The sequence below is a fragment of the Macaca nemestrina genome, chromosome X (genome assembly GCF_043159975.1).
Source record: "Macaca nemestrina isolate mMacNem1 chromosome X, mMacNem.hap1, whole genome shotgun sequence".
Classification (NCBI taxonomy): Eukaryota; Metazoa; Chordata; class Mammalia; order Primates; family Cercopithecidae; genus Macaca; species Macaca nemestrina.
In genome coordinates this window covers 115,852,995-115,880,979 of record NC_092145.1, presented here as the reverse complement: position 1 = coordinate 115,880,979, position 27,985 = coordinate 115,852,995, and the positions used below count along the sequence as shown (strand labels likewise).

Genomic DNA, 27,985 nt, shown 5'->3' with positions numbered 1-27,985 from the left:
AATGCTACAATACGGATGAGCCTTGAAGACTTTATGGTAAGTGAAATAAGCCAGTCACAAGAAGACAAGTACGGTATGATTTCACTTATATGAATTACCAAGAGTAGTCAAATTCATAAAAACAGTAGAATGGTGGTTGTCAGGGGCAGGGGGATGGAGAACAGGGAGTTGGATATGGAGTTTGACTTTTTTTTTTTTTTTTTGAGATGGAGTTTCACTCTTGTTGCCCAGGCTGGAGTGCAATGGCGCGATCTTGGCTCACTGCAACCTCTGCCTCCTGGATTCAAGTGATTCTCCTGCCTTAGCCTCCTGAGTTGTTGGGATTACAGGCATGAGCCACCATGCCCTGCTAATATTGTATTTTTACTAGAGATGGGGTTTCACCATGTTGGTCAGGCTGGTCTCGAACTCCTGACCTCAGGTGATCTGTCTACCTCGGCCTCCCAAAGTGCTGGGATTACAGGCGTAAGCCACCGCACCCGGACAGAAAACTATTCTTTGTTACTTACGTTTTCGGGTCACAAAAAGTACATTGAATTGTGGGCAAGTTAGTAAACTCTATTTACCTAGAATGGAGGATTATATCATGAGGCTTTCTTCATCAAGAAAGCAGAGGGGGCTGGGCGAGGTGGCTCACGCCTGTAATCCCAGCACTTTGAGAGGCCAGTCAGGAGTTCAAGACCAGCTTGGCCAACGTGGTGAAACCTCCTCTCTACTAAAAATACAAAAATTAGCCAGGTATGGTGGCCCACCCCTGTAATCCCAGCTACTGGAGAGGCTGAGGCAGGAGAATCGCTTGAACCTGGGAGGCGGAGGTTGCAGTGAGCCGAGATTGTGCCACTGCACTCCAGCCAGGGCCACAGAATGAGACTGTCTCAAAAAAAAAAAAAAAAAAGAAAGAAAGAAAGAAAAAAGTAAAAAAGAAAGCGGAGGGGAGTCTAACAGCTTTTGAGTGCCAGGTTGTGTTTCTGTTCATTCTCCTTTGATAAAAAATACCAAACCTCGGCCAGGCGCGGTGGCTCATGCCTGTAATCCCAGCACTTTGTGAGGCCGAGGCAGGCGGATCATCTGAGGTTGGGAGTTCGTAGACCAGCCTGACCAACATGGAGAAACTCCATCTCTACTAAAAATATAAAATTAGCCGGGTGTGGTGGCACATGCCTGTAATCCCAGCTACTCAGGAAGGCTGAGGCAGGAGAATCGCTTGAATCCGGGAGGCGGAGGTTGCGGTGAGCTGAGATCGTGCCACTGCACCTCCAGTCTGGGCGACAAGAGCGAAACTCAGTCTCAAAACAAAACAAAAACAAACAGAAAAATACCAAACCTCTCTAAATATCATCCCAAAGTTCCATGCTTATAATTTACGGTAACATTTAGTTAACTCCCGAATAGCACACATCCTTGTCAGATTGTTTTCTTACTTCCAAGTCAACATTTTTTGGGTGCCCATCCAACCTGATGCATATAAATCTTCATTTCCCATTGGAGTGTACCCAAAAGTATTCAGTATTAATGGATCATTTGTTCGTGTCTTATGCTAAAATTTGTTTAAGATGAGTAGGTGTCTTGTTTGTTCTGTCATTAGAGAGACCATATGTTAGCACAGCCATATGTGGGAGTGTTTTTATTCTTTTAAGAGTTCAAAACAGGGCATCTCCTAAGAAGCCTTAATTGCGTGTCCAAGTACAATATAAAAGCAAAACAATAACTGATGTCCTAGTCATTCCAAGCAGCTATTTATTTTATTCCATTTATTTCCAATATTAAGCTTAATGTCTAAAAGCAAAGCAAAACAAAACGAAGCAGAAACTAATTTTATTATACAGCTAGACACCGTATAATCTTGGTGCCTAAGAAAACGATACCTGCATATTTTTGAACTCCTGAGCTCAAAGCTATCCGCCTACCTCGGCCTCCCAAAATGCTAGAATTACAGGCATGAGCTGGCGCGCCTGGCCAATACTCGCATATTCTGAGCATAATAGCAACTCTAGGCAGGGCACAGTGGCTCACGCCTGTAATCCCAGCACTTTGGGAGGCTGAGACAAGGGGACCGCTTGAACCCAGGAGTTGGAGATCAGCCTGGATGACTTGGCAAGACCCTTTCTCTACCAAGAAAAACCTTTTTTTTGAGACGAAGTCTTGCTGTTGTCGGCCCGGGCTAGAGTGCAACGGCATGATCTCGGCTCACTGCAACCTCCACTGCCCAGGTTCCAGCAATTCTCGGGTCTCAGCCTCACAAGTAGCTGAGATTATAGGCACGTGCCACCACACCCGGCTAATTTTTGTATTTTTAGTAGAGACGAGGTTTCACCATGTTGGCCAGTCTGGTCTCGAACTCCTGACCTCAAGTGATCTGCCCACCTTGGCCTCCCAAAGTGCTGGGATTACAGGCGTGAGCCACTGTGCCTGGCCAAAAATTTTTTAAATTATCCAGACGTGGTGGCACATGCCTGTAGTTCTAGCTATTCAGGAGGCTGAGGTGGGAGGATCACTAGAGCCTGGAAGTTGGGAGGTTACAGTGAACTGTGATCATGTCATTGCACTCCAGTCTGCACGACAGAGCCAAAGTGAGGAGATCCCATCTCTCTCTTTCTCTCTAAAAAAAAAAAAAAGGGATTCTATAAGCCTAATCAAATGATACACTAGTATATAGCAGCCAGACCCCAAAATAAGATTATTTCCTTTCCATGCAGTGAAAAAAAGTTGTTTTTTTGAGGTTTTGTGTGTGTGTGTGTGTGTGTGTTTTAAAGAGTCAGGGTCTCCCTCTATTGCCCAGGCAGCCTCAAATTCCTGGACTCCAGCAATCCTCCCACATCAGCCTCCCGGGTAGCTGGAACTAAAAGTGTGCACCATCACGCCCAGCTAATGTTTGTATTTTTTGTAGAGACAAATGTCTCCCTCTGTAACCCAGGCTGGTCTTGAACCCCTGGACTCAAGAGGGTCTCCTGCCTCCGTCTCCTGAAGTGCTGGGATTACAGGCGAGAGCCTCTGTGCCCAGCCTAGAATTAAGTCTTAACATGGAGAAGTGTTTATTGTCCTTTGATTTGATAACTGGTTTTATCTTCAACACTACTTATAAATTTTTTAAGTGTATAATAACTTTCCCAAAGTAAAGCCTCCATTTAAATATAAAATAATATATATTTCTTACAATGCACAAGTTATTTTTTAGAAAATAGAGACCCACTTTTTTTGAGGACTTTTCAAACTAGATTTTTATGATGATTTCCCCTTTCAAAACATTTATTCTTTACCCTTTAAAAGGAATTTATGCATCTGCTGTTTTGAAAACATCTCAAGGTCTTCTTGAGAATACACATATTATACTCTGAAATCTTGAAAGAGCTGGCATTCTGGGATGTATACTCAAATTACTTAAATTCTTAAGATGATGAGCTCTTATTTTCTCAATGTTTGCAAGTTTTCAATTCTTATGGTCCTGGGTTTCTAAGTATCATATTTTAATCTATGACTTTCCTCCCTCGATGTAGCAGGTTGCAATATCATGGAGTTAAGAGTCACTGCTGAGAAATATCTTTCAGGCCAAGCATGGTGGCTCACACCTGTAATCCCAGCACTTTGAGAGGTCGAGGCAGGAGGATCCCTTGAGACCAGGAGCCTGAGCAACATAGTGAAACCTGGTCTCAGAAAAAAAAAAAAAAAAAAAAATTAGCTAGGCGTGGTGGTGTGCACCTATAGTCTCAACTACTTGGGAGGCTGAGACAGGAGGAACACTTGAGCCCAGGATATTGAGGTTGGAAAACAGAGGGAGACCCTGCCTCTAAAAATAAAATAAAATAAAATAAATCTTCCTTAGTAAGTCTTTATCTTAAGCCTTTGAAATGCTCAGGCTAAGGTTTCTCCTCATCAAAACACAGAAGAGTGGAAGCAGAGGTTAGTGCAAGAGGGAGTCTCATTTGTGCAGTTTTTCAGTCATTTATGTGCTAAAAAGGTTAAAACTTCTAAGGCTCTGAACGTGATGCCTCCTTGTTGATCTAATTTAGAGGAATTAAACGTTTCCAAAGGAGTTTGTTCAAGAATACACGGATCTATGTTTTGGGATAGCTATGGCGGATTAGTATTCCTTGTGTGGCTGTAGGATGGTTTATTCAATAGTTCCCTATTGACATGTAGATTGCTCCCAAACTTCTGTTTGTACGAATAATGCTCATTGGCCGGACGCAGTAGCTCACGCCTGTAATCCCAGCACTTTGGGAGGCCGAGGCGGGCAGATCACCTTAGGTCAGAAGTTCAATGAGGTCAAAAGTTCAAGACCAGCCTGGCCAACACGGTGAAACCCCATCTTTACTGAAAATGCAAAAATACAAAAATACAAAAAAAAAAAAAAAAAAAAAAAGCAGCTGGGCGTGGTGGCAGGTGCCTGTACTCCCAGCTACTTGGGAGGCTAAGGCAGAAGAATTGCTTGAACCAGGGAGGCAGAGGTTGCAGTGAGCCAACATGGTGCCACTGCACTCCAACCTGAGTGACAGAGCAAAACCCTATCTCAAAAAAAAAAGCTCAATAAATAACCTTGTACATATATTACTTCAAATCTGTTCAGGTGTAATTTGCATTTCCCTTTTGTTTATTTTGGTAGAGATTAGGGTCTCACTATATTGCCCAGGCTGGTCTTGAACTCCTAGCCTCAGGCAATAACCACCCCTCACAAACCGCGCCCCCCACCTCCCGCCCCGCCTCTGCTTCCCAAAGTGCTGGAATTCCAGGCGTGAGTCACTATACCCTTCCAATAATTCACAATTGATTTGTAGTGGAACTTCTGGGCCAAATTGTAAACACATTTGCATTTTTGCTAGTTATTGCCTCTGCTGCCCCTTCGTCCCCCCGCCCCCAACTGTTTTAACACCTTAAACCCTGCATAAAACTCTTGGTATAATTTCAGTGTATGTTCTTACCACCTCCACAGTGATACTACTGCACTGGGCTACTCAAGGGTATAATGTTGGTGTCACCTCTGGGAAGGACAGGCAGGTATGACCACCACGGTGACCAGAACACATTTGCCTGTCCTCCTCCATTGCCGTCTTCCTCTGTCAGTGTCACTCTCTTCAGAGCCTTTGTGAGGCCCCAGAGGTTGGGGGTTGATGAGGTTGCTCCCCAGGAAACCCTGGCACTGCCTCATCCATCCCTGCCATCTCTCTAGTGTCTTAGAATGATCTCACATCATCGAGAAGCAACTCCTACATCCCCCCGAGGCCTTCTCCGAAGATTTATAAATAATCCACCACAAAGTTTTAATGACATCATGAATTACCGAATGGGGATTTCAGTTAAACACTGCTTTTCCCGAAGGACAAAGCCTAATGGTGGAAATTTCCATACCCAAGGCAAGCCTAGTGATAAGTCACTGCTCTGCAGGGAGCCTTTGCTGATGCTCCACCACCACCCCTTCTGTCCCCTTCCCCCAAGGCAAGGCAAGGTGTTGAGTGTTCCCTTCCCAGACTTCTTTTTTTTTTTTTTTTTTTTTTTTTGAGACAGAGTCTTGCTCTGTCGCCCAGGCTGGAGTGCAGTGATGTGATCTCGGCTCACTGCAATCTCTGTCTCCTGGGTTCAAGCGATTCTCCTGCCTCAGCCTCCCGAGTAGCTGGGACTACAGGTGCACACCACTACGACTGGCTAATTTTTTGTATTTTTAGTAGAGACAGGGTTTCACCTGTTATGCCCAGACCCTCTATTCCCCAAAGAAGACCACTAGAGTCCAGAGTCAAAGCCAAGCGGCAAGGATCTTTATGACAAATTCGAACTTGGTCCCTCCATTACACAGCATACAAGAGGGCCCTGAACAATGCGAGTGTTTGCTTTTTATAGCCCGAAAGTTACAAGGGAACAAAGGAATTCTTTTGGTTCCCGCGCTTTCAGTAAAACTTTGAACGGCTGCCTCCTTATCGGAGACTTTTCCAGGTGGTGTTTGTACTGGGCTCAGGAAGTTTGAGAGATATATGGCGATATGTGGTGGGATGGGAGGATGGGATGTGTTTGTATTGGGCTTGTTTGTTTTGAGCCCGGGGCTGAGGAATGTGCCCAGCTCCTCTCACACCATGTTGGCCAGGCTGGTCTCAAACTCCTGACCTCAGGTGACACACCTACCTCAGCCTCCCGAAGTGCTGGGATTACAGGAGTAAGCCGTGCCCCGCCGAATGAGATCGAACTTAACCTACTCCATCTTGCTTCCAGCCTCCAAGCTGTCCTTGTTCATTCCTGAGCCTAGGCTGAACTAACTTTGGGAGAAACTTGAAGCTATAGCTTATAGTTTAAAAAAAAGATGATAACAGCCCTTTCCCAAAGCAGACCTTCTTGCTTGGGGACTGGATTGCCTCTGTAGGACTAACATTAGCCAGAAGATTAGAAATTATGGTTTAGGAGTCATGCAGCAGGAGGCTACAAGGTTCTGACTCTCCCTAAGCTGCCCCTAAGACCAGTACTTGAGATATTTTGCAGACCCTGCCTTTGATGGATCAGTCGGCACTACCCAGATCGAAACCCTGGCTCATCTGATCTTGTGACCCCCAACCAGGAACTGACTCAGCGCAAGAACACAGCTCCGACTCCCTATGATTTCATCCCTGGCCAATCAGCACTCCCAGCTTACTGGCTTCCCCTCACCCACCAAGTTGTCCTTAAAAACTCTGCTTCCCGATTTGATTTGAGTCATTTGAGTAATAATAAAACTCTGGTCTCCTGCACAGCCGGCTCTGCGTGAATTACTCTTTATTGCAATTCTTCTGTCTTGATGAATCGGCTCTGTCTAGGCAGCGGGCAAGGTGAACCCACTGGGCAGTTACAATAACGGTTCACTGCTGCCTCGACCTCACGGGCTCAAATGATCCTCTTGCCTCAGCCTTCCTAGTAGCTGGGAATACAGGCATGCTCCACCATGTCTGGCTAATTTTTGTAGAGACAGGGTCTTGCTATGTTACCTAGACTAGTCTTGAACTCCTGGGCTCAAGCCATCCTCCTGCCTTGGCCTCCCAAAGTGCTGGGATTCCAGGTGTGAGCCACTGCGCCCGGCCAAGTCGAAACTCTTAATAAGGTCAACTCATTGAATGATAGTTTTCTGATAGGGTTAGGGTCAGTTTATTCAAAAAAAGAGCCTCAGACCACTCTCTTTCACCAGGCTTCCCGGCTGTATTTTTATTGTCTGACTTGAAAATCCAGGACTTTTCTCAATATGAGTAAAGAGTAAGGAAACAAGTGATGCATCCCTTGTATAAGCCTGTGGTTAGAGAAGCCTGTGAGGGGCCAGGAGTGGTGGTTCGCACCTGTAATCCCAGCACTTTGGGAGGCCGAGGTGGGTGGATCACCTGAGGTCAGGAGTTCGAGACTAGCCTGGCCAACATGGTGAAACCCTGTCTCTACTAAAAATACAAAATTAGCCAGGCATGGTGGCACATGCCTATAATCCCAGCTACTCAGGAGGCTGAGGTAGGAGAATTGCTTGAACCCAGGAGGCAGAGATTGCAGTGAGCCGAGATGGCCTCTGCACTCCAGCCTGGGTGACAGCAAGACTCTGTCTTAAAAAAAAAAAAAACAGAAAAGTTAGATCTCATTCACTGTCTCAGTCATAATTTTGCAAGGGTGGTTTCATTATCGCACCACTGCACTCACGTCTGGGCGACAGTGACACCCTGTCTCAAAAAAAAAAAAAAAGAAAAAGTTTAGATTTGATGACTGGTCAATCGGCAAATATCTGTGGGGCAAACCTTCCACCCAAGAGTGACAGGAGACAATGAATCAATTCATTCCTCTTTGGTGTCCCTGTCTCCTGCCCCAGCTTCCTCCTGCTTCCACCAGCTAGAGAAGTCCTGAGACTGACGAAATGGGGCTTCTCTGGGGCACAGTCCCACAGATTGAGCAATCATATTGCACATAAAGATGGCCAGCTTGATAACACACCATTTCATTGGCTCTCCGTCCTTCTCTGCTTTGCTCCCCCAATGGGAAACGGCATACATGTCCTCTGCCTCAGGCTTTGCTTTCTGAGGAAATCAATCTGAGATTAAAAAGAAAAAGGAGTGACAGGAGCTATAGTGTAGCTAAAATCTCTGATTCTAATTGAGAAAGGCTGATAGAGAGAAGGAGTCAGATATCGGTGAGCAATGATTCAGAGTAGAATATAGCTCAGCATAGACTCAGAAGGATAAAGGACAGAAAGGCTCCTTAGGCTGCGAAGCATCAACAGTCCTTTCGTGTTAAAAACTGAAAAAAGGCCAGGTGCGGTGGCTCACAGCTGTAATCCCAGCACTTTGGGAGGCCAAGGAGAGCAGATCACCTGAGGTCAGGAGTTCGAGACCAGCCTGGCCAACATGGTGAAACCCCATCTCTACTAAAAGTAGAAAAATTAGCCAGGGCGTCTCAAAACAAACAAAAAATAATAATAATTGAAAAAAAAAAGTTGGGGGGCGCATGGTAAAAAACCATAGACGTGGACAAAAGAAATACAAGAAACAGGCCGGGCGCGGTGGCTCAAGCCTGTAATCCCAGCACTTTGGGAGGCCCAGGCGGGCGGATCACGAGGTCAGGAGATCGAGACCATCCTGGCTAACATGGTGAAACCCCGTCTCTACTAAAAAAAATACAAAAAACTAGCCGGGCAAGGTGGCGGGCGCCTGTAGTCCCAGCTACTCGGGAGGCTGAGGCAGGAGAATGGCGTAAACCCGGGAGGCAGAGCTTGCAGTGAGCCAAGATCCGGCCACTGCACTCCAGCCTGGGCGACAGAGTGAGACTCGGTCTCAAAAAAAAAAAAAAAAAGAAAAAAAAAAAGAAATACAAGAAACAAAAAATTTGCAAATTATAATTATGTTGCAAAAGTTCTTAACAATTGAGAAGAAAAAAACAAATAGAAAAATCAGTGAAAGACATGATCAGAGGGTTCACAGAAAAAGAAAAGCAAGGAGTCTCAAACATGAAAAAATGTTCAACTTCACTCATAATAAGGGAAATGCAACGGATCGGTACACTGAAATATCATGTCTTGTTGATCAGATTGGCAAAAATTCAAGTTTGAAAATGTACTCTGTTGGTGAGCCTGTGGAGAAGTAGGCGTTCTCATTCATTTCTGGTTGGAGTGCAAAATATTACAGGCCCTATGGAGAGGAATTTGATCATATTTAGCAAAAAGGCAAATGCATTTACCGTTTTTGACCCAGCAATCCCACTTCTCGGAAATAAATGTAAATTATACCTGGGCATTATCTGTACAAACAAAAGTTTGGGAGCAATTCATGTGTCCATCAATAGAAAACTGATTGAATAAACCATTGTACAGGCACAGAAGGATACTATTCAGTCATTCAAAAAAAAAAAAAAAAAGCATGAGGAAGGTCTCTGTATTAGTTTATTGTGACTGCTGTAACAAATTGCTATAAATTTGGTGGCTTAAGACAACGGAGTTTTATTATCTCACAGTTCTGGAGGCCAGAAGACCAAAATCAAGGTATCAGCAGGGTTGATTCCTTCTGGAGGCTCTGAAGGAGAATATGTTCCATGCTTCTCTCCTTGCTTCTGCATCACTCTAATCTCTACCTCCATCTTCACATGGCCTTCCCCTCTGTCTCAAAACTCCCTTTTTTTTTTTTTTTTTTTAAGGTGGAGTCTTGCTCTATCAGCCAGGTTCGAGTACAGAGGCACGATCTTGGCTCACTGCAATCTCTGCCTTCGGGGTTCAAGCGATTCTCCCACCTCAGCATCCTAAGTAGCTGGGATTACAGGCGCGTGCCACCACCCATGGCTAATTTTTGTATTTTAGTAGAGACAGGGGTTTCACCATGTTGCTCAGGCTAGTCTTGAACTCCTGACCTTGTGATCCACCCACTTTGGCCTCCAAAAGTGCTGGAATTACAGGCATGAGCCACCTCGCCCAGCCAAAACTCCCTCTCTTTTATAAGTACACTCCTAATTGGATTTAGGGCTCACATTAATCCAAAATGGTCTTGTCTTTTTTTTTTTTTTTAATTTTTGGGGCAGGGTCTGGCTCTGTTGCCCAAGCTGGACTTCAGTGGTGCGATCTCGGCTCACTGCAACCTCCACCTCCCGGGTTCAAGAGATTCTCCTGCCTCAGCCTTCCAAGTAACTGGGATTATAGGCACCCACCACCATACCTGGCTAATTTTTTGTATTTTTAGTAGAGATGGCATTTCACCATGTTAGCCAGGCTGGTCTCAAACTCCTGACCTCAGGTGATCTGCCTGCCTTGGCCTCCCAAAGTGTTGGGATTACAGGTGTAAGCCACAGTGCCCAGCTTAAGATTCTTACCTTAATTGCATCTGCAAAGACCCTTATTCCAAATAAGGTCGTATCCTCAGGTTCTGGATGAACACATCTTTTGGGGGAAAAAATTTAACCCACTACAGTAGCTGTATAATAATACCAATTAATTTCCAAAATGTATCATTATGTCTAAAAAGCAAGATGCAAAGCAGTGTTGACCAGGCACGGTGGCTCATACCTGTAATCCTAGCACTTTGGGAGGCCAAGGCGGGCAGATCTCTTGAGGTCAGGAGTTTGAGACCAGCCTGGCCAACATGGTGAAACCTCATCTCTACTAAAAATACAAAAATTAGCTGGGTGAGGTGGCATGCTCCTTTAATCCTGGCTACTCGGGAGGCTGAAGCAGGAGAATCTCTTGCACCCTGGACGTGGTGGTTTCAGTGAGCCAAGATCACACTGCTGCACTCCAGCCTGGGCACAGAGCGAGACTCCATCTCAAAAACAACAACAACCTTATTTATTTATTTATTTATTGATTGATTGATTGATTGATTGAGATAGAGTCTCGCTTCCGTAGCACAGGCTGGAGTATAGTGGCACGATCTTGGCTCACTGCAACCTCTACCTCCCGGGTTCAAGTGATTCTTCTTCCACAGCCTCCTGAGTGGCTGGGATTACAGAAATGTGCCAGCAGGGCCGGCTAATTTTTTTTTTTTTTTTTTTTTTAAGACAGAATCTCGGCCGGGCGCGGTGGCTCAAGCCTGTAATCCCAGCACTTTGGGAGGCCGAGACGGGCGGATCATGAGGTCAGGAGATCGAGACCATCCTGGCTAACACGGTGAAACCCCGTCTCTACTAAAAAATACAAAAAACTAGCCAGGCGAAGTGGCGGGTGCCTGTAGTCCCAGCTACTCGGGAGGCTGAGGCAGGAGAATGGCGTGAACCCGAGAGAAGGAGCTTGCAGTGAGCTGAGATCCGGCCACTGCACTCCAGCCTGGAGGACAGAGCAAGACTCCGTCTCAAAAAAAAAAAAAAAAAAAGAAAAGACAGAATCTCGCTCTGTCGCCCAGGCTGGAGTGCAGTGGCGCCATCTCGGCTCACTGCAAGCTCCGCCTCCCGGGTTCATGCTATTCTCCTGCCTCAGCCTCCGAAGTAGCTGGGATTACAGGCATGTGCTACCATGCCTGGCTAATTTTTTTGTATTTTTAGTAGAGATGGCGTTTCACCATGTTGGCCAGACTGGTCTCAAACTCCTGACCTCAGGTGATCCGCCCGCCTCGACCTCCCAAAGTGCTAAGATTACAGGCGTGAGCCACCGCACCCAGTCAAACAGTGTTTATAGTATGCTATATTTTGTGTGAGAAAAGAGGAGAAATAAGAATACATACACATAGACACATATATGTACGTATTTATACGTGCATATATTTTCAAACAGTAATGCTAGAATAATAAACTAGAAACTGATCAAAATAGTTAACTCAGGGGGTGGGGAGGGAGGTGAGAAGACAGGAATAGAAGAGAGACTTCTGAGTATACCCTTTTATATCGTTTTGGCTTTTGAAACATGTAAATGTTCTGCCCATTATTTAAAATTATTATTATTATTATTATTATTTTGAGATGGAGTCTTGCTCTGTCGCCAGGCTGGAGTGCAGTGGTGTGATCTCGGCTCACTGCAATCTCTGCCTCCCAGGTTCAAGCAATTCTCCTGCCTCAGCCTCCAGAGTAGCTGGGACTACAGTCACGCACCACCATGCCCGGCTAATTTTTTATATTTTAGTAGAAACGGAGTTTCACCATGTTGGCTAGGATGGTCTCCATCTCCTGACCCTGTGATCCGCCTGCCTCGGACTCCCAAAGTGCTGGGATTACAGGCGTGAGCCGCCGTGCCTGGTCAATATATTATTATTTTTTAAAGACAGGGTCTGACTCTGTTGCCCAGGTTGGAGTGCAGTGGCATAATTACAGTTCACTGTAATCTCAAACTCCTGGGCTCAAGTGATCCTCCTGCCTCAGCCTCCTTAGTAGCTAAGACTACAGATGCATGTCACAATGGTCGGCTACTTTTTTAAAATTATTTTTTGTAGAGATAGGGTCTTGTTACGTTGTCCAGGCTAGTCTTGAATTCCTGACTTCAAACAATCCTCCTGTCTTGGTCTCCCAAAGTGCTGGGATTACAGGTATGAGCTGCTGAGCCTGGTCAAATTAAAACCTAACTTAAACATTTTTTTGAAATCCCAAAATTGAAAACAAATTTGAACAAATGAACCTAATTCTATATCAGGTAGTATCACTACACAGAGAAAGTATTTACTTTATATGATTATTTTAATATTGAAATATAGTATATCCTTATAGGTACATATTCTAAGATAAAAATAATTGCAAACACGTCTTTTTTTTTTTTTTTTTTTTTTTTTGAGACGGAGTCTGGCTCTGTCGTCCAGGCTGGAGTACAGTGGCCAGATCTCAGCTCACTGCAAGCTCCGCCTCCGGGGTTTACGCCATTCTCCTGCCTCAGCCTCCCAAGTAGCTGGGACTACAGGCGCCCGCCACCTCGCCCGGCTAGTTTTTGTATTTTTTAGTAGAGACGGGGTTTCACCGTGTTAGCCAGGATGGTCTCCATCTCCTGACCTCGTGATTCGCCCGTCTCGGCCTCCCAAAGTGCTGGGATTACAGGCTTGAGCCACCGCGCCCGGCCTTTTTTTTTTTTTTTTTTTTAGACAGAGTCTCACTCTGTTGCCAGGCTGGAGTACAGTGGCGAAATCTCAGCTCACTGCAACCTCCACCTTCTGGGTTCAAGCGATTCTCCTGCCTCAGCCTCTTGAGTAGCTGGGATTGCAGGCGACTGCCACCACGCCCGGCTAATTTTTGTATTTTTAGTAGCGACAGGGTTTTACTATCTTGGCCAGGAAGGTCTTGATCTCTTGACCTCATGATCTGCCCGCCTCGGCCTTCCGAAGTTCTGGGATTACAGGCATGAGCCACCGCCCCCGGCCATATCTTGTATATCTTATCTTGTATATCTGAAAATAAACTTTTACATTTTAATTAGAAATATAAATAATAAAAGAAAAACAGAGAAAATGAATGAGACCAAAAGCTGTTGTTTTGAAAAGATCAATAAAATTAAAAAAATATATAAAAGTAATAAAAGAAATAAGATCAATAAAATTGAATTTTTCCATTTCATCTGTATTAACACATATATTGGAATAAAGCTGTTCATAGTGTCTCCTTACTAGCCTTTTTTGTGTGTTTTTCTTTTTTTTTGAGACGGAGTCTCGCTCTGTCACCCAGGCTGGAGTGCAGTGGCCGGATCTCAGCTCACTGCAAGCTCCGCCTCCCAGGTTCACGCCATTCTCCTGCCTCAGCCTCCCGAGTAGCTGGGACTATAGGCGCCCGCCACCTCGCCCGGCTAGTTTTTTGTATTTTTTAGTAGAGACGGGGTTTCACCGTGTTAGCCAGGATGGTCTCGATCTCCTGACCTCATGATCCGCCCGTCTCGGCCTCCCAAAGTGCTGGGATTACAGGCGTGAGCCACTGCGCCCGGCCATGTGTGTTTTTCTTAAGACAACGTCTTGCTCTGTCACCCAGGCTGGAGTGCAGTGGCATGATCTCGGCTCACTGCAACCTCTGCTTCACGGGTTCAAATGATTCTCCTGCCTCAGCCTCCAGAGTAGCTGGGACTACAGGCACAAGCCACCACATCTTGCTAATTTTGTTTATTTTTTGTAGAGACAAGGTGTCCCTATGTTGCCCAGGCTGGTCTCTCGAACTCCTGGCCTCAAGTGATCCTCCCACCTCAGCCTCCCAAAGTGCTTGGATTATAGGTGTGAGCCACCACACCTGGCTTAACTAGCCAGGATGTCTGTGTTACCATAGATGTCTATAGGCTCTATGGTGGTGAACCCTCCTTAATCTCTGATGCTGGTTTTTCCTTTTTTTTTTCTTTTTTTTTTTTAAGACGGAGTCTTGCTCTGTTGCCAGGCTGCAGTGCAGTGGCATGATCTCGGCTCACTGCAACCTCTGCCTCCCGGGTTCGAGCAATTCTCCTGTCTCAGTGTCCCGAGTTGCTGGAGCTACAGGGGCGCACCACCACACCCAGCTAATTTTTGTATTTTTAGTAGAGACAGGGATTCGCCATGTTAGCTAAGATGGTCTGGATCTCTTGACCTCATGATCCGCCCGCTTCGGCCTCCCAAAGTGTTGGGATTACAGGGGTGAGCCACCACACCCGGCCAATACTGGTATTTTTTTGTCTTCTCTTGCTTTTTCTCTTTCTTTTCTTTTTCTTTCTTTTGTTTTACCATTCTGGTGCATTTTTTTCCCCAGAAGCAAGGAGATCCTCAAATATTAATGGAGGCTTCAGAAAAGAGCTTGTCATTTAAAAAGAAAAAAGGTTAATGAAAGCATATTGAAAAGATAAATGAATTAGATTTAAGCGGCTCCCACTGATTAAATTTGTGATTATTTGAGCATAAAAAATAATGAATATAATTAAGCAAAACACATGAAATAAGAAAAAAAATACACCAAAAGCCCAAAACCAAACCAAATCTTATTTCTCAACCTGTGAGGTAATTATTATACATGCTCCTAATTCTGAAAATTGGTTGTTACAGGAGATGATCTAAGCAACTGTTTTGCCTTCTCCGTAGGAATTGTATTTCAGGGGTAATAAAATGGTCTTAGCTGAAAACGAAACTCTTCTTTTCTGAAGACTGCCTGCTAATAAATGGAGAAGAAATAATAAAATTGGAACAACCCCCAGTCCAGGCATGGTGGCTCACGCCTGTAATCCCAGTACTTGGGGAGGCCGAGATGGGTGAATCATTTGAGGTCAGGAGTTTGAGACCAGCCTGGTCAACATGGTGAAACCTTGGTCTCTACTAAAAATATAAGAATTAATCCCAGCTCCTTGGGAGGCTGAGGCAGGAGAATCACTTGAACCTGGGACGGGGAGGTTGCAGTGAGCTGAGATCACGCCACTGCACTCCAGCCTGGGCAACAGAGCGAAACTTCGTATCAAAAAAAAAAAAAAAAGGAACAATCCCCATTTTGCTACCCTCAGTGAAATAACTGATTCAGACAAAAATTATCAATGAGTGGGGCCGGGCGCGGTGGCTCAAGCCTGTAATCCCAGCACTTTGGGAGGCCGAGACGGGCGGATCACGAGGTCAGGAGATCGAGACCATCCTGGCTAACACGGTGAAACCCCGTCTCTACTAAAAAAATACAAAAAACTAGCCGGGCGAGGTGGCGGGCGCCTGTAGTCCCAGCTACTCGGGAGGCTGAGGCAGGAGAATGGCGTGAACCTGGGAGGCGGAGCTTGCAGTGAGCTGAGATCCGGCCACTGCACTCCAGCCTGGGCGGCAGAGCGAGACTCCGTCTCAAAAAAAAAAAAAAAAAAAAAATTATCAATGAGTGTGTTAAAATCACTACACAAAACCATTACATCTCCCCTACATCCTGGAACCTGGATGTTCCCATGGCACTAAGTATGACTCCACAGATAACTCCCTGATTGAAAAGTAAAAACTGTTAATGTTGTAATAAAAAGATTTAGGGTGTGGGAAAAAATCATGAAAGACTTTGAAATGAATCAAAGATTCTATTCTTCTATGGAAAATAGATGTTGTCCAGGTTATCTGATTCCACTGGCCTTTTACTATTTCTGAGCTATTTTTCAAGCTTATAAGTTCTAGAATATTGAGAACACTGCAAATGATTCAGGTCCTTAGAAAAATGGAAATTGTCTAGTAAAGGTGCAGTTGATTATTGCCCTATGGATATTGACCAGTTTGAGCAAATCCATTTTAACTTTTATTCAGCCTGTATATGTGTCTGCTTTTTGGATTTTCCTTTAAACCAATTGTAATATCTTACTGGTTTCCTCACTAATTAATGAACTAAATAACGTCTTTGGCATATGTTCGTTTTGTATTTGTTTGAGAGTCCCGAGCTTACCCTTTTTTTTTCCCAGTTAAGCTTGCTAAGGATTACCCTTATCAAATATTGTCCTTTAACAAGCAAAAAACACCTTAATTCAGTGAACAAAGTTAGCATCATTAATAATAGACACATTAAAAAAATGTGCCTCCTGGCTGGGTGCAGTGTCTCACACCTGTAATCCCAGCACTTTGGGAGGTGGAGGTGGGTGGATCACTTGAGGTCAGGAGTTCGAGACCAGCCTGACCAAACTGATGAAACCCCGTCTCTACTAAATTAAAAAATTAACTGGGAGTGGTGGTGCCCGCCTGTAATCCCAGCTACTTGGGAGGTTGAGGCAGGAGAATCGTTTGAACCTGGGAGGCGGAGGTTGCAGTGAGCCGAGATTGTGCCATTGCACTCCAGGCTGGGCAACAAGAACAAAACTCCTTCTCAAAAACAAACAAACCAAAAAGTGCCTCCTGATGTGATATATATAAAGCATACATCACCTATGTAGTATTCTTAATCAAGCTTTTAGATCTAACTTCCTCTTCACAAATTAATTGCAAGAAGATAAACAATCTGAGTGTTATGACACAGAAATAATTATATAAAGTTAAAACGTGAGACATGCTACAAAATATTTGATCATTCTCTTCCAAAAGTCAGTGTCATCAAATAAGAAAAAAGAAGGTCTGGCTGGGTGCAGTGGCTCATGCCTGTAATCCCAGTACTTTGGGAGGCCGAGGCAGGTGGATCACCTGAGGTCAGGAGTTCGAGACCAGCCTGGCCAACATGGCGAAACCCCATTCTCTACTAAAAGTATAAAAATTAGCTGGGCATGGTGGCAGGCGCCTCTAATCCCAGCTACTCAGGAGGCTGAGGCAGGAGAATCGCTTGAACCTGGGAGGTGGAGTGTGCAGTGAACCGAGATCGCACCACTGCACTCCAGCCTGGGCTACACCTCAGAAAAAAAAAAAAAAAAAGTGAGAGTCCACCTCAACAACAAAAAAAAAAAAAAAAAAGAAAAAGAAAAAAGAAGGTCTAAATTTTAAAAGGCCAAAGAGATATAAGTTTAAGACAGTCAATGATCCTTGACTGAATTCTTACTGTTAGGAAGGAAGGAAGGAAGGAAGGAAGGAAGGAAGGAAGGAAGGAAGGAAGGAAGGGAGGGAGGGAGGGAGGGAGGGAGGGAGGGAGGGAGGGAGGGAGGGAGGTGAGGGGGGAGGGGAGGGGGGGGGAGGGAGGGAGAGGGGGGAGGGGGGAGGGGGGAGGGGAGGGGGAGGGGGGGAGGGAGGGAGGGGGGAGGGGGGAGGGAGGAAGGAAGGAAGGAAGGAAGGGACTATAAAAGGCAATTTTTTTTTTTTTTCTTTGAGATGGAGTCTCACTCTGTCGCCCAGGCCGGAGTGTAGTGGCTATTTCGGTTCACTGCAAGCCCCACCTCCCGGGTTCACGACATTCTCCTGCCTCAGCCTCCGGAGTAGCTGGGACTACAGGCGCCCGCTACCATGCCCGGCTAATTTTTTTGTATTTTTCGTAGAGACGGGGTTTCACGGTATTAGCCAGGATGGTCTCAATCTCCTGACCTCGTGATCCACCCACCTCGGCCTCCCAAAGTGCCGGGATTACAGGTGTGAGCCACCGCGCCCAGACTTATAAAAGGCAATTTTTAGGCAATTGAAGACATTTGCAAAGGAATTGGGTATTAGGTAATAGTAAGAAATTATTGCTCGTTTCCTTACGTTTACAGTATTGTTGTGGATACATAAGAGAAAGTTATTTATTTAGAGATTGCTATGGGCTGAATGTTTGTGTCTCCCCAAAATTTATATGTTGAAATCTTAAACCCCAGTGTGATGGTGTGAGGAAGTGAGGTTGTTAGGAGGTGGTTTGACCATGAATACTCCACACTCTAAGGGATTAATACTTTCATAAGAGACTCCAGAGAGCTCCCTTTCCCCTTCTACCATGTGAAGACACAGCAAAGAGATGGCTCTATGAAATACGAAGAAGGCACTCACCGAATCTTCTTGATCTTGGATTTCCCAGCCTCCAGAACTGTGAGAAATAATTTCTGTCGTGTATAAGCCACACAATCTATAGTATTCTGCTAGAGCAGAACGAAGGAACTAAGAAAGAAAAAAAAGAATTTTTTTTTTGAGACAGAGTCTCCCTCTGTCACCCAGTCTGGAGTGCAGTGGTACGATCTCAACTCACTGCAACCTCCACCTCCTGGGTTAAAGCAATTCTCCTGCCTTAGCCTCCCGAGTAGCTGGGATCACAGGCGTGCACCATCATGCCTGGTGAACTAAGACAGAGATTAATGTTAAAGTTTTTAGAAGTGAAATATCACGATATCTGTACTTTAAAACACTGCAGAAATGAAGCAAATGTGGCAAAAGGTTAATGATTTTTCAAACTACTTGGTAAGTACAAGGATGTTCAATTTCCTATTCTTTTTGCTTTATTTTATTTTATTTATTTTATTTTATTTTGAGATGGAGTTTTACTATGTGGCCCAGGCTGGAGTATAGTGGCTATTCACAGACTCAACTGAGTCTAGCTCACTGCAGACTGCATAGCACACTGCAGCATTGAATTCCTGGGCTCAAGTGGGCCTCCTGCCTCAGGCTCCTGAGTAGCTGGGACTAACTTTGCTCTATTTTTGAAATACTCATAATAAATAATGAGAATAAAATGAATCCTTATGTGGCAGCTCCATGGACATTTCATTGAAAACAATACTGACTTACGAAGGTAGCTTCATTCATATTTGTTTCCTTTTTTTAATTCACCCTTCATACCCCAATTTCATAATGGAACTTTATGACAATTAATGGTGATCAGACCGGGCACAGTGGGTGGCTCACGCCTGTAATCCCAGCAGTTTGGGAGGCCGAGGTGGGCGGATCACTTGAGGTCAGGAGTTTGAGACCAGCCTGGCCAACATGGTGAAACCCCATCTCTACTAAAAATACAAAAATTAGCCAGGTGTGGTGACGGGCACCTGTAATCCCAGCTACTGGAGGGGGCTGAGGCAGGAGAATCACTTGAACCCAGGAGGCAGAGGTTGCAGTGAGCCAAGATTGCACCACTGCACTCCAGCCTGGGTGACAGAGAGAGACTCTATGTCAAATAAAACAAAGCAAAGCAAAACAAAACAAACAAAAAAAGAAAATGAATGGTGATCAACTCATAATGATATAATAACCTGTATTCAATTTCATTAATAACTTTTCAGTGGTACGCCCATCTAACAGCAACCTGGTGACAGGAGTGGCCATCATGGTGGTCTATTAATTCCTGAGTACCAAATAATTAAGTGAAAATTCAATATTTTTGTTTGTTTCTTTTTACTTTTCCATGAGCTTTCAACTCTGAAAAAAAAAATTCTATTAAATTAGACAAAATCTATGTATGTAAAGAAGTTCAAATGGACTGTTCCCCAGAGTCAAATAAATCATTTATGGCCCTGGGGCCTAGGGTATTTTTCAAGCACATAATTGTAATAGACAGAAATATAGGCACTGGAAGATCAAATCTTATAGCTAGTGGCAGGATTGAAACGAGAATATTTAGGTATTCTGAATATTGGGTATATTTATTCCTCAATGGCCCTCAACAGGTGGGCCCCCACCTAGAGAACACTTGGACATGTGTTATAAATGGGATTGTTTTGGGTTGTCATAATGACTGAGAGTTGCTTATGGCAATTAGTACCTAGAGGCTGTGGATGCTAAAAGTGAGGCAATTTCAGAGAAAGTCTCACACTATAAAAAACAAAATAAAACGAACTGTCCTAATTCAAATGCCACTAACTCAGCTTCCCCTACCACATCACCACACACTGAGAAATTGCTACCCAAATACAACTTAATGTCAATTTGGCTGATTAAAGGCACAGTGTAATAACGAAGAAAATTCAAAACAGACAAGAAAAAAGACAATTTCTTTTTAGCCATTGATATTTTTAAGAATAAAATGTCACCGGCACAGTGGCTTACGCCTGTAACCCCAGCACATTGGGAGGCTGAGGCAGGTGGATTGCCCAAGGTTGGGAGTTCGAGACCAGCCTGGCCAGCATGGTGAAACCCCATCTCTACTAAAAACACAAAAATTAGCCGGGCGTAGTGGCAGGAGCCTGTAATCCCAACTACTTGGGAAGCTGAGGCAGGAGAATCACTTGAACCCAGGACGCCGAGATTGTAGTGAGCCGAGATTACACCATTGCACCTCCAGCCTGGACAACACAGCGAGACTCTGTCTCAAAAAAAAAAAAAAGAAAAAAAAGAATCAAATTTCATTTCCACTGATAGTTGTTTCCTGTTTGTATTAAACTTTACTTGGATTTTTAAGTCAAACATCAAATGGAAGAATTGTGACATCCTGAAGTACACTGAAGAAATCTTGAGATTAAAGCTAATTCACATGAAACTTATATGTTGGCATAAGCTGAGAACCAAAATTAAAATGAACTGAACTAATTTACTAAGAAGCAAAAGCAATAAAGCAAGCAAACAACAAAAATTTAAAAACCAGTATAGTGAGCTCATTTGACTTGAAAGTGAAACTCCTTTTGTTTTCCAAACTCAGCAAACTGGAAGGGAAAAAAGAACCATAATATACTCAAAACAAACCAATATTTGATTCTTTTCAAGACCGTCTCAGTGAACAATATGTGTCAAAGAGCTGTGGTTAATTGAAATCCATGACTGTACTGTATATTGCAGACTTCTGTACTTTTTTTTTTTTTTTTTTTTTTTTTTAAACAAGGTCTCTTTCTATTGCCTAGGTTCCAGGCTACAGCCTCATCCTCCCAGGATTAAATAAACCTCTGACCTCAGCCTCTTGAGCAGCTGGGACTACAGGTGCATGCCACCACGCCTGACTAATTTTCAATTTTTTTGTAGAGATAGAGTCTCACTATGTTACCCAGATTGGTCTCAAAACTCCTAGGCTCAAGCGATCCTCCCACCTCAGCCTCCCAAAGTTCTGGAATTACAGGCATGAGCCACTGCACCTGGCTTACTTTACTCTTAATAGTAACATAGCTATCACCTTTTGCTCTTATCTTGCCAACCAGTGTTTAGCAGACATACTTTAACTGATTTTAGAGGTAAATATATGGAAACAGAGAATGCATAAAATGTTACAGAATACACTTTGTGGTCCTGAAATGCTGTGGGATATCCATTAATTAACTCTTGGCTGAGTACCTGCTATGTGCCAGATTCTGTCTAGCACTGTAGTAGGTACTAGAAATAAAGTGTCTCTTTTCTTTTCCTTTCCCTTCCCTTCCCACCCCACCCCTTCCCACCCCTCCCCCACCCCTCCCCCACCCCTCCCCTCCCCTCCCTTCCCTTCCTTTCCTTTCTTTTCTCTTTTTTTTTTTAAGACAGAGTTTCGCTCTTGCCCCCGAGGCTAGAGTGCAATGGTGCGTTCTCTGCTCACTGCAACCTCCACCTCCTTGGTTCAAGCGATTCTCTAGCCTCAGCCTCCCAAGTACCTGGGATTACAGGCACCAGCCACCACGCCGGGCTAATTTTTGTATTTTTAGTAGAGACAGGGTTTCGCCGTGTTGGGTTTCACAATATTGGCCCGGCGCAGTGGCTCACGCCTGTAATCCCAGCACTTTGAGATTACAGGCCAAGGCGGGAGAATTACCTGAGGTCAGGAGTTCGAGACCAGCCTGGCCAACACGGTGAAACCCCGTCTCTACTAAAAATACAAAAAACTGGCACAGGCAGTGCTCGCGGCGGCAGCGGCGGCAGTGGGAGGTTCAGTTGTGCCCCGTTGGCTCCGCAGCGCCGCACTAGGCGGCCGCCATTGCAGTCTGTTTCCACTTGCTTTTTAAAGACAGAAAGCTCATGGTGCAAATTGTTATCTCCAGGGAATCCCTGTGCTGATCCTGTATGGGAAAATTATCCACCTGGAGAAACCTTTTGCAGTCCTTGTCAAACACACCCTTGAGTGTCAGGACTGTGATGAACTTGGCGGCGAGACTGGCACTCGGTACCTGGTGAGAGCACTCATCAAAGACAGGATCCTTTTCAAAACTCGCCCCAAGCGCATTATCACCAGCGTTCCCAAGAAAGTATGAAAGAGCCTCGGGGCCGGGCGCGGTGGCTCAAGCCTGTAATCCCAGCACTTTGGGAGGCCGAGACGGGCGGATCCCGAGGTCGGGAGATCGAGACCATCCTGGCTAACATGGTGAAACCCCGTCTCTACTAAAAAAATACAAAAAACTAGCCGGGCGAGGTGGCGGGCGCCTGTAGTCCCAGCTACTGGGGAGGCTGAGGCAGGAGAATGGCGGGAACCCGGGAGGTGGAGCTTGCAGTGAGCTGAGATCCGGCCACTGCACTCCAGCCTGGGCGGCAGAGCGAGACTCCGTCTCAAAAAAAAAAAAAAAAAAAAAAAGAGCCTCGGATTTTCCCTAGAGAGAGGCCAACTCCTTGGACTCGTGCTCCGCTGCCACCTCGAGGACGGCTGGACGGTTCCCTGGGACCACAGTGGGGTCCTGTTCTGAACATAGGCCACCCACTGGGTGTGTGAACTCGGATCCCTTCCTTATGGCGGCCGGTTTTCTTGGTGGAAATCTGGCCCCATTTCCAAGGAACCCATCTCCTTTTCCAGCTTCATCAGGCTTATTGGCTTCAAATCCAGCACCTTTCCCGGCTGGTGCTTGTGACCCAAGCATAGCTTCTTTTCCAGGAGGGATGAATCCCACTGGCACAGGTGCAGTTTCTTTCCCAAGGCCTGGTGGCCTCTTGGGGCCAGGCCCAAGATGAGGCCCCACCCTAAACCCTAGGACAGTGGCTCTTCCAGGCCCGGGGCCTCTGTCTAACCCCAGGTTAGGGGGTCTCCCAGGACCAGGTCCTATGTCCAACCTAAGGGCAGGTGGTCTCCTGGGAGCAGGTCCTGACCCCAGAAGTGGTGGTCCCATGGGCCCTGGATCTGGACCTAACCTGAAAGCAGGTGTTCTGTTGACCTTCAGGAATGGTCCTCCCAATTCTAGGCCAGTTGGCCTGGGCCCAGGACCTAACCCCAATCTGAGATCAGGCTTTATAGGGACAAATCCTGCCCCCAGGTTAGGTGTGTTTCCAGGCCCAGGCCTTGGGCCCAATCCAAGACCAAGTGGCCTGGGCCCAGGCCCTAATCTAGATGCCAGAGCAGGTGGTCTCTTGGGCACAGGACCTGGTCTTAAGAATGGTTGGACCTCAAGGCCTCCATCTTGTCCCCATTCTAAGAGCAGCAGGTCTTTTAGGAGCAAATTCAGCTTCTTTGTCACAGGCTTCTGGAAACATGGGCACAAGCCCATCTTCCATGGCAAGAGTACCTGGCCCCATGGGCCCAAACTCGGGTCCTGGCTCTCGCCCAATTGGCCTTCCAGGACCAAATCCATCTCCCATCTCAAGGGCTCCTGGCCCCATAGACCCTAATTCAGCTCATTTCTCAAGGCCAGGGAGCCCCATGGGGGTAAATGCTAATCCTTTTCCCAGGGGAGTGGGTTCATCTGCCTTCTCTCAGTCTTCAGGCACATTGACATCAAATCCAGCTACCTTCCAAAGGTCCGCTGGCCTCCAGGGCTCAAATCCAACAGTTTTCCCAAGAGCCTCTGGGCCACTTGGCCCCAAGCCAGCTAACTTCCCAAGGACCGCTGGCCTGCAGGGTCCAAGTCCGACTACCTTCCCGAGGTCTACTGGCCCATTAGGCCCCAGTCAAGTTACTTTCTCCAGGTCAGCTGCCGGGCACCTGGGCTCTTCTCCAGCAGGCCCTAGGGGTATCAACCCAGCTCCTTTCACGAGGCCAACTGGGACCCTGGGTCTCAACCCAGCTTCCTTTCCAAGGATGAATGGCCCTGCAGGCAAGAGTTTGGTCCCATTTCCTAGAGTGGGAAGCCTCCCTGGCACAAACCCAGCTGCTGTCCCAGACCAGGGGGTCCAATGGCTGCAGTGTCCCCAAATGGAATGTTACTCCCTTAAACACCATTTTCCCTCCATGACTATCTTAGTTTATAGGCACTGTGGTTCTTAGCAGGGACTATCTCTTAGGTAAAAGGGTAGTTGTGGAGCTGCATTCTGAAGAGCATAGCTGGGCCTTAAGTTCAAATGAGCCATCTTTTTCCTCTGCATTTTTCTTGACTGAAGGTGAGATGTTATTTCTGGCATGTGAACTGTGGCAGGTGGGAATAATCCTGGCCTTGAGAGAAAGGATCTCCAGCCTCCCAGAAGCCTGCTGTGCTTTCATCACACAGTTTTCTGCCCATTGTTTCTTACTAGTTTCTTGAATTGCTCTTGTGGACTTTTCCTCAAGGATACATTGGCCTGCGGGTCCCAGTTCACATGTAGTCCCCTGGTCACCATTGGAGAATCAGTTCGCTGCTCTCTAGAAATGTGGCGTTGGTGAACAGACCATTCTTCCATGGCTCTGACCTGGGCAGCTTGGACCTGGTCATCCTCTACCACCATACCTTTCCCTGGGGGCTTGAACACAGAACAGGGAGATGGACAACCACTTCAAAGACCCACCAAATGCAGTTTCTGCTTGACTGACTGGGCCTGCAGCTCCCTTCTCCTGGGACTTAGAGGTAGGCAGATTTAAGGCTCCTCTACTCATCCAGCTCCCTCTTCACTGGTACTCCCAATCAAAGAACCTCAAAATTTAAACTGATGTGGATGGGAATATGGGAATTGGGGTGAGGGGGATGAAGGGAAGAAATCACTGTGCTTCGTTCAGCCTGCTGTGAAAGGATGGTTGGTGGTTTTCCTGCATTGTATCTTTTCTTACTGTGTCTTTAATAAATGGGATGAGAGGACAAAAAACAAAACCAAAAACAAAACACTTAGCCAGGCATGGTGGTGCACGCCTGTAATCCCAGCTACTCGGGAGGCTGAGGCAGGAGAATTTCTTGAACCCAGGAGGCAAAGGTTGCAGTGAACTAAGATTGCGACACTGCGCTCCAGCCTGGGCGATACAGTGAGACTCCATCGCAAAAGAAAAACAAAACAAAAAAAAGAAATCAGCATATCATGGTGGATCACAGACCACGCTCTGGGCTCAGGGAGATCTGGGTTCAAATCCAACTCTACCAGCTCATGACTATGAGTTATAGCCAGATAAAAATAGAAGATACAGGATAAAATAGAATATTTAAGGAATTCAGGGATAAAGAGAGTTTAGTCTGCCACTTGAGTAGGGTTGCAGGTTTCTGTTTAACCCAGTCAGGTAACTAAAACTTTATAGCTAAAAGGTATGGCCTTACGCCCTCCCATGAGCAAAATGGCTATTTAAAAAAAAGGGGGGGGGTCCCAATTTTTGCTATGAATAAAATTATTGTGACTAATTTTGTAAGAAAAATATGATATAGTTCATTGTTTTTTTTAAAAACCAAGCTTACTGACATAACAATAAACTGCCTTTATTTAAAGCATAAGTTTTGAGGCCAGGAGCAGTGGCTCACGCCTGTAATCCTAGCACTTTGGGAGGCCGAGATGGGTGGATCTCCTGAGATTTGGAGTTTGAGACCAGCCTGGTCAACATGGCTAGAAACCGTCTCTACTAAAAATACAAAGCTTAGCCAGGCGTGGTGGCACACGCCTATAGTCCCAGCTACTTGGGAGGCTGAGGCAGGAGAATTGCTTGAACTTGGGGGGTGGAGGTTTCAGTGAGCCAAGATCACACCACTTCACTCCAGCCTGGGTGACAGAGCAAGACGCCATCTCAAAAAAAAGTGTAAGTTTTGATATATGTATATACCCTTAAATTCATGTCAGCCCTCAAGGTAATGAACATATCTATCCCCCTATGGTGGTCTCTCTCTTCTCCTTGAACCCCCATCTGCTTTCTGTCACTACAGATTAGTTTGCATTTTCTAGAATTTAATGTTAAAGGAATTATATAGTGTGGATTCCTCTTTGATTGGTCTCTTCCATGTAGCATAATGATTTTGAGATTCATCCCTGTTGCAGTGTGTATCAGTAGTTCTTTCTTTTTTATTGCTGAGTAATATTCCATTGTATCAGTACATCACAATTTGTCTGTTGATCTGTTGATGGACACTCGGTTTGTATCCAGTTTGGGGCTATTACAAAGAAAGCTGCTATGAACATTCATGTAAAAAAAGGGGGGGTTCCTGTGTACCCCGTGACTAAGATAGAATCATTCAGGAAGCATGAGGCTCTTAAATCCTATGTCTGGGTCTTGAATCTCTAACTACACAAACACATCCTGAGGGGAAAAGCCACCTTCTGACTTCAGCTCAATTTACCTGATATAGTAAATCTACTACCCTTATAGTAAATCTACTACCCTTATTTGAGTAAGTGACTTTTCAATCCTGGGGAGAATTTAGAATGATATGATGAAGTAAATAGCCATAGTAGTAACACTTTGTATAAATTAAAAACAATTTCTTTGTAATGTTTAAGAGAATCGAGCATTTTAGGAAATCTATTAGATTAGCCTTGAGCAATTGATTTTGACTTGTAATTTCACATAGAAAAGCATAAGAGATTTTCACAGGCGTATTAACAGTATTGAAATGTTTATGAGAGCTCAAGATTCAACAAATTTATAGGCTTAATCTATTATCTTCACCAGAGTCATTTAACTGGTAGAATTTTGTTTGTTAGGATTATACTTACGCCTTGTCAGGCATTTGAAGGGCTCAGAAAGTTCAAATATATTACATTTATGAGTGTAGTTTAAAAAGGGGAATAAAATAAACTTATAAATGGGATTAATTGTTTAAAGTGATTTTAATCTGTTTGAATTGTGTTGACTATTAATCAAAGAACAAATGAAAGTAATTGCTCTTATTTTATACAACAATTACAAGATTTATAAATATGCAAGTTAGAAATTGCATATTACTATAAAACCCAACTAACTATAGGTAGTCCAAGAGACCCCTAGTTATGTCACCTTGGGATGAGCTTCAGTAGCCTCATCTGGAAAATTTCTAGAGTGTTTGTGAAGACAATTAAATGAGATAATATGTCCAAATCACTTAGTCCAGTATCTCTCATAAGGTTTAACTTGACAGATCGTTCTATGTTTAAAAGCCTTCAAAAATACGAATTTAGCCTGGATGCAGTAGCTCATGCCTGTAATTCCAACACTTTGGGATGCCGAGGTGGGCGGATGACTTGAGGTCAGGAGTTCGAGATCAGCCTGGCCAACATGGTGGAATCCCATCTCTACTAAAATTACAAAAAAATTAGTTGAGCATGGTGGCAGGGGCCCGTGATCCCAGCTACTCGGGAGGCTGAGGCAAGAGAATCACTTGAATCCGGGAGGCAGAGGTTGCGGTGAACAGAGATCACACCACTGCACTCCAGCCTGGGCAACAGAGGGAGACTCCATCTCCAAAAAAAAAAAAAAAAAAAAAAAAGGATTTAAATATGTGGATTCACTGTCAGGTGGAAGAGGAGCCAAATGCATTCTGTAATGACCTGGGGAATGGAGCTGGTAATACCATGAAGATGGAGACTATAACAATACAGGTCCAAGGATGCTGGGTACTTAACTACGTTCCAGGCACTGTAACGAGTGCTTTACATAGATTATTTCATTTATTTGTCGCAAGGTACTGGTATTATTGGGGTTTGATCAGAGAAGCAGAGCCACTGTGAGTTAAATAAGAAATTTAGCTTACAGATCAGACTTTACGAATATTGAGAGCTGTGTAGTTTGTGTATAGCTCTTGCTTCTGCATCTGGTTTTGGGCCTGAAGTCAGCATCTCCAGGAGTTGGGAAGGGAAAATGGATGTAAAGTGGAAGAGAGCAAGAAAGAGCTGAAACTCACATCTGTCTCTCATCA

At 45.0% G+C, this 27,985-nt stretch overlaps 1 pseudogene; it reads left to right on the top strand.

Moving 5' to 3' along the window:
* Nucleotides 1–15: 15 nt before the first annotated feature.
* Nucleotides 16–24,146, top strand: LOC112423499 (decreased expression in renal and prostate cancer protein pseudogene; annotated as a pseudogene).
* The last annotated feature ends 3,839 nt before the right edge of the window (nucleotides 24,147–27,985 follow it).